Source organism: Artemia sp. Qi Xiang Cuo, chromosome 3 (assembly GCF_049724085.1).
Source record: "Artemia sp. Qi Xiang Cuo chromosome 3, ASM4972408v1, whole genome shotgun sequence".
Classification (NCBI taxonomy): domain Eukaryota; kingdom Metazoa; phylum Arthropoda; class Branchiopoda; order Anostraca; family Artemiidae; genus Artemia; species Artemia sp. Qi Xiang Cuo.
Window position 1 is genome coordinate 27,504,880 of NC_142796.1, and position 6,000 is coordinate 27,510,879.

General features: G+C 32.5%; 1 pseudogene; it reads right to left on the minus strand.

Moving 5' to 3' along the window:
* Window positions 1-1,457: 1,457 nt before the first annotated feature.
* Window positions 1,458-2,510, minus strand: LOC148953952 (uncharacterized; annotated as a pseudogene).
* Between the last annotated feature and the right edge of the window lie 3,490 nt (window positions 2,511-6,000).

A 6,000-nucleotide genomic window follows, 5' to 3' on the forward strand; every position in this document is an offset into this window, starting at 1 on the left:
TTATTGTTTTTTTAATATAAATAGATAAATCCTTTTTAATTAGATTTGTGTTTAGGGCATTAAGTGAATATTCCCCCAAATTTCTATTTAAAGAAATATTACTCTTAATTTTGATTTTAATTTCAATTGCCTCACGAACAACCTGTTTTATGCCTAAATCATTGCTAATAAGGCAAGTTTCTTCAAAAAGCATTTTATGACTAGGGTTATCATATATGTGACTGCTTAAAGCCGAATCGAAGGAAATATTTGTACTATTAGAATTTAAAGCTTTAGTTATGTCATCTTTGTGTTGTTGCAGGCGTTTTTCTAAAATTTTATTGGTTATAACAACAAAAAAGTTGCCACACTCACACGGAATTTGATAAAACCCACAATTGCGAGTAAATGGGGTTAAATCTTTACCAGAATTTAAGAAATTCATTATTTTGAAATTATTTATAAATACGACATAAAAATTTTTTTGTGTGCAACCTTTTTTTAAACTTGTAGTGACTTTTGGAATATATGGAAGGTAAATTATATTTGAAGGCTTGACGGAAACTTCACTTTACAAAAGACACTTAACTTTACGGGAGTTTCTTGCCAATCTTCGGCTAATTGTATTCTTAATAAAGACAATAGGATAAACGTTTCCAAAAAGTATGTCTCTAATAAAATTTAGTTCGTCTGCGATGTAAGATTCAGAGCAAATGTTTAAGGCACGGTCAACAAGAGATGTAACAACACCTCTTTTAACTTGTGGGGGTGATTGGATTTAAAATGTAGATATCTGTTATTTTGTGTGGGTTTTCTGTAAATTGTAAAATTCAGTTTATCAATGTCGCGAATAATTAAAACATCCAGAAACGGTAATTTATTTGCATTTTCAATTTCTAAGGTAAATTGTAAATTTCGGTCATATGTATTAAGGTGATCTAGAAAGCCCCAAAGTTCATTTTCCCCATAATTCCAGAGCGATATTACATCATCCATATAACGCCCCTAATAGACATGTTTTAAAAAATATGAATTTAAAGCCCAATTTCAAAATGTTGTGCATAAATGTTCGCTAGTAACCTGGATAGCGGTGCTCCCATAGGGAGACCATTCTTTTGTTGATTAAAAAGAAGTAAGGAACTGAAAATACATTGAATACTTATTACAAATTTTGAATAGGGACATTAAAACCTCACGGTCTATTCCTGTTGTGGAATCTTCAATTAAATGATAATTTTCTTCTATTTTATTTTTTAATAACTGATCAGATATTGCTATACCAATATTTGTGTGCATAGAAACTATGTCAAAACTACTTACCATTGTATTTTCTGATATGCTTGCACTTTTAAGTCTTTCTACTAAATCTACCAAATTAAGTAAGTGACATTTTTTGGAAGAAAATAACGGATTGAAGGCTGTGCATAACCACTTTCCAATATTGGAAACAGGGGTTTTCATACATGCTACAATTGGCCTTAAGGGAATACCTTGCTTGTGTAATTCCAGTAAACCGTAAAACTTTGGGCAAAAGCTACCTCAGGGGAGAAATTCATAATATAATTGTGGGGTGATTTTGCCATTTTGTTTTAGAAATTCTTTAGTTCGGTTATAATTTTATTCGCAAACTTATTAGTATGGTCGTGAGTCATGGAAGTATATGTATTTGTGTCATTTAAGTGTGAATAAATCTTATTGTCGTAATCTAAGGTATCTATGACTAGAAGTGAATTTCCCTTGTCTGCTTTAGTAATTACAATTGAAGAGTCTGCGAAGATTAGACAAAATTTTCATGTCGTGCAAAATTTCTGGTGTCAAATTAGTATGAGATGTAACTTTTTTTTGTCTGCCGTAAAGTGTACTAATTAAACAAGACCTCGCTTCATCTGGGTTAGAAATGGATGTGTAGTGTTTGTGCAAAGAAGATTCTGAGGTGGAGACTATACCTACCACAGGAACTTGTCTTGGCGAAAAAGATAATTTTGGACCTTTTTCAAGAGTTTGGATTTCCTTAGGTTCAAGAGCTTTAGAGGAGAGATTAACAATAGCAGGTCCAGGAATAAACCTTGAGGTATAAGCACGATAATTTATCGAATATTCGTACCTCAGACATTCTAATTTCTTATAAATACGTACTCTAGACAAACGAAAATCGTGACTAAATAAATTCCTTTCCAATCGTACAACCTGAGAATAATCAACCGTGGACAGATTTTCACACAAAAATTTTTCAAGAGATTTTCTTTCTGAGGAAATAATATGTTGTTTGTGTTTTTTTGCCCTTAATAATGTGGACTAGTTTTTAAATGTAACGTGTGCGCGAATTGCGCTTCTTTCCGGGTATTTAAATGCAATTTATATCTTAAAGACTTAGGAATGAGATTTTCATTTCTACAAGATTCTAAAAACTTTTGTTGATTGATAATATTAGCATGTTTTTTGCCTAAACTAATAAAATAAAAGATATCATAAGTCAACTGCTCCCCGTAAGCTAGACGCAAATAGCGACGAAGACCACACTGTCTTTCCATAATAAACAAATAAGTAGAACAACAGGGAAATTTTTATATAAGACAGTGGAACGCAACTTTAAATGAATATTTCGACCCTATATCCAAGGGCCGTCCTCAGAAAAACAGACGAAGAGAATAAAAACAATATGAAAGAAACTTACATTAAAATTCACTCATTAAAACTAAAAGATTTTTAAAAAAATGTTTTAAAACAGTTTTAAATGTTTTAAAGTTTTTTTAAAACACATTTTAGTTTTAATGAGTGAATTTTAATGTAAGTTTATTTTATATTGCTTTTATTCTTTTCGTCTGTTTTTTTGAGGACGGCCCGTGGATATGGGGTCGAAATATTCATTTAAAGTTGTGTTCCACTGTCTTATATAAAACTTTCCCTTTTGTTCTACTTATTTGTTTGTTCGTTTTAAGTTTTAATGTTGCTCCTTACTTTCAGTTGATTTTTTTTTATTTAATCTCTGATTTTTTTGTTTTCTGGGACCACTGGGTCGATATGATCACCCCTGGAAGAAAAACAACAAGAAAAAAAAACAAACAAACACGCATCCGTGATCTTTCTTCTGGCAAAAAACATAAAGTTCCACATTTTTGCAGATAGGAGCTTGAAACTTCTACAATAGGGTTCTCTAATATGCTGAATCTGATGATGTGATTTTGATTAAGATTCTATGAATTTTAGGGAGCGTTTCTTCCTTTTTCGAAAATAAGGCAAATATTCTCAGGCTCGTAACTTTTGATGGGTAAGATTAAACTTGATGAAACTTATACATTTGAAATCACCAGTAAAATCCAATTCTTTTGATGTATGTATTATTATCAAAATTCCGTTTTTTATAGATTCGGTTACTAACAAGCAGGGTCGCTCCTTACTTACAGTTCGTTACCAAGAACTGTTTGACAACAAAATAGAACTCTGTTTAATAAATAACTTTGAGAAGTATTTATTTAAGAAAACAAACCGTAAAAAAAGTATACATAAAAAAACTATTTTCATCACGTGGTGGATTAAGATACGTATATGTACAAGGGTATCTAGAGAAAAGCAGTTTGGATGGCTTCATCCCAATTTTGATTGAATACTCAAATTTTATCCAAACTATAAATTACACTCCAAAATTCTAATTCCAGCAGAAAAACTAAAGAAAAGTACGGATATTCTTAACATTAACAAACAATGAAATTATGTTAATGAAAATCCAACAGAAATTGATTTTAAAAATTTGAAAAACTTATCGGTCAAGCGCAAATTGCACTCTGGCCTTTACAAGTTTAGGGGGCAAAAGCCCCACTCCTGTTGGTGGTAATTTCATTTCGTTTTAAGATTGATTTGATTATTAATTTAATTTGTGTCCCTTTTAGTATTTATTTACTAATCTATAAGAGTATTTGTTATCTTTATGCTTGTGTAATTATTCATTTTGTTCGTTCTAAGTTTAAATTATAGCATTATTTTATGTCTACCCATCTTATGTTTTAGCACATCTTATTGCTTTTCATTGGAATTTTTTTATTAAATCAATATCAATATAAGGTAATTTGCATTTTCATAATTATCCATTTTGAACATAATACCTTGCCAATACGCTAGAAAGACCATCCCCCCCCCCAATACTAGTTTCATAAACGTATAATTGAGATGACTAGAAACAAAAGTTGAAAAGCATGTAAGTAAATCAGTATTGAAGACAGAAAATAGTGGTAACGGTGGCAGTAACCACTCGGTACCACAAAAGTGTATCAGGCCTAGAAACTCTAACGTCGTCACTACTAGTTTCAAACATAGACGTTTTTAGAGAGCATTACAGAAAAGTCAGGCTATAAGTGGCAGAAATAGGGCAACTTGGGTAAACAACCTCACTGTACAGAAGCTCCTCATAATGAGTATCTAGCAAAAGCAGGAAGTGATCCAGAGACATTCCTGAAAGCAAATTAAGTAGTAATCCATATTTACCCACGTTAAAGCAAGGATTGCGGACTTTGCGCATGGCTGAATTGAATAAAAGTATTGCTGTCCATCAACATAATTCAAAGCTTCTCACTAGAATTCGTGTTTACAAACAAATTCTTGACCGCTTCTGTCAAGTTTTACATGACACTTCGCAGATATTACTTCCTCGTCAAAGGAAGTGTTGAGTTCATGCACGGGTGCCAATGAAGGGAAGAAAAAATCGAGGAAGATACGATGATTTGATAGTAAAAAAGATTGCAAGAGCTCGCGTGCTGTTTATGACAGTCGTGTGTGCGGTTCTTCGTCCTGAGATTGACTTGGTTAACATACTTTGTAGATCTCATTTGATAAACATTAATTAGTCACTGCCTATACGTTGTTACGTCTAGTACAGTAGCTTAAAGGAAGCGGAAACGGACAAAGATTCGGTGATTATGCAAACTTAAGCATAAAAAAGCAACCCACTCAGAATTAGAAACGGATGCTTAGGGACCAGCAAAATCTTTCCTTCACTTTTACGCTTGTTTTGCTAACCTTATTGATCAGATAATCACAGGCCAACAAGAAAAAAAAAATTGGGTGCCAAGGTTTTAAACTTTTTCATGTTATTTTTGGGATGTTGAATCTAAATATTAAATACGCTTTTTTGTATTAGCTATACAGTTTGAAATATAGCACTGCCTTCAACAATTAAGCTTACTGTAAAATCATACTATATATCAATGATATAAAATTATATAATACCTAGTTTCTGTGTTTTTACCTATTTGTTATATGTTTTGCTAATATATTTCATAGTTTTGCTATGAAACCAGTTTTTCTACATCAGCTATAGCTTTGAAATATAGCACTATCATTCATAATCATAATAAGTATGCTGTTGAGTTACTCGATAAATATCAAAGATGTAAAATTAAATAATACATAGTTTATGTATTTGTATCTATTTGCAAAATGTTTTACTAACGTATTTTACTGACGCTGAATCCAAATATGGAACTCATTTTTTTGTATATGTTGTATATGTGTTAATAATGTCAAATTATCTAATAACTAGTTGTTGCATTCTATCTATTTGTAATATCTCTTGCAACTATATTTTTAGGATGGTGGCTACATTTTTATGAAATCAGAATTTATGTATTTAGCAGCGATTTCAGGCTCAGCGGGTTCGAACACGGGTTGTTCTTGTTTATTTTCAAGTTTCTAGTTTTTCGTCAAGTTTCAGCGGGTTCGAAGTTTCAACCCCGTGTTTGATGCCCTGATGCACAACGCTTGATGCAATAAACGAGAACAACCTGTGTTTGAAATTGCTGAGCCGTGAACAATCCGTCTTCCAACACGGGTTGTTCTCGTCTAGTGCATCAAGCGTTGTGCCTCAGTGCATCAATTACGGGGTTGTAACTTCGAACCCGCTGAAACTAGACGATACTAGACGACAAACTAGAAGCTTGAAACTAGACGAGAACACCCCGTGTTCGAACCCACTGAGCCGTGAAAAACCCCTCTTAGGACACGGGTTGTTCACGTCAAGTGCATCAAGCA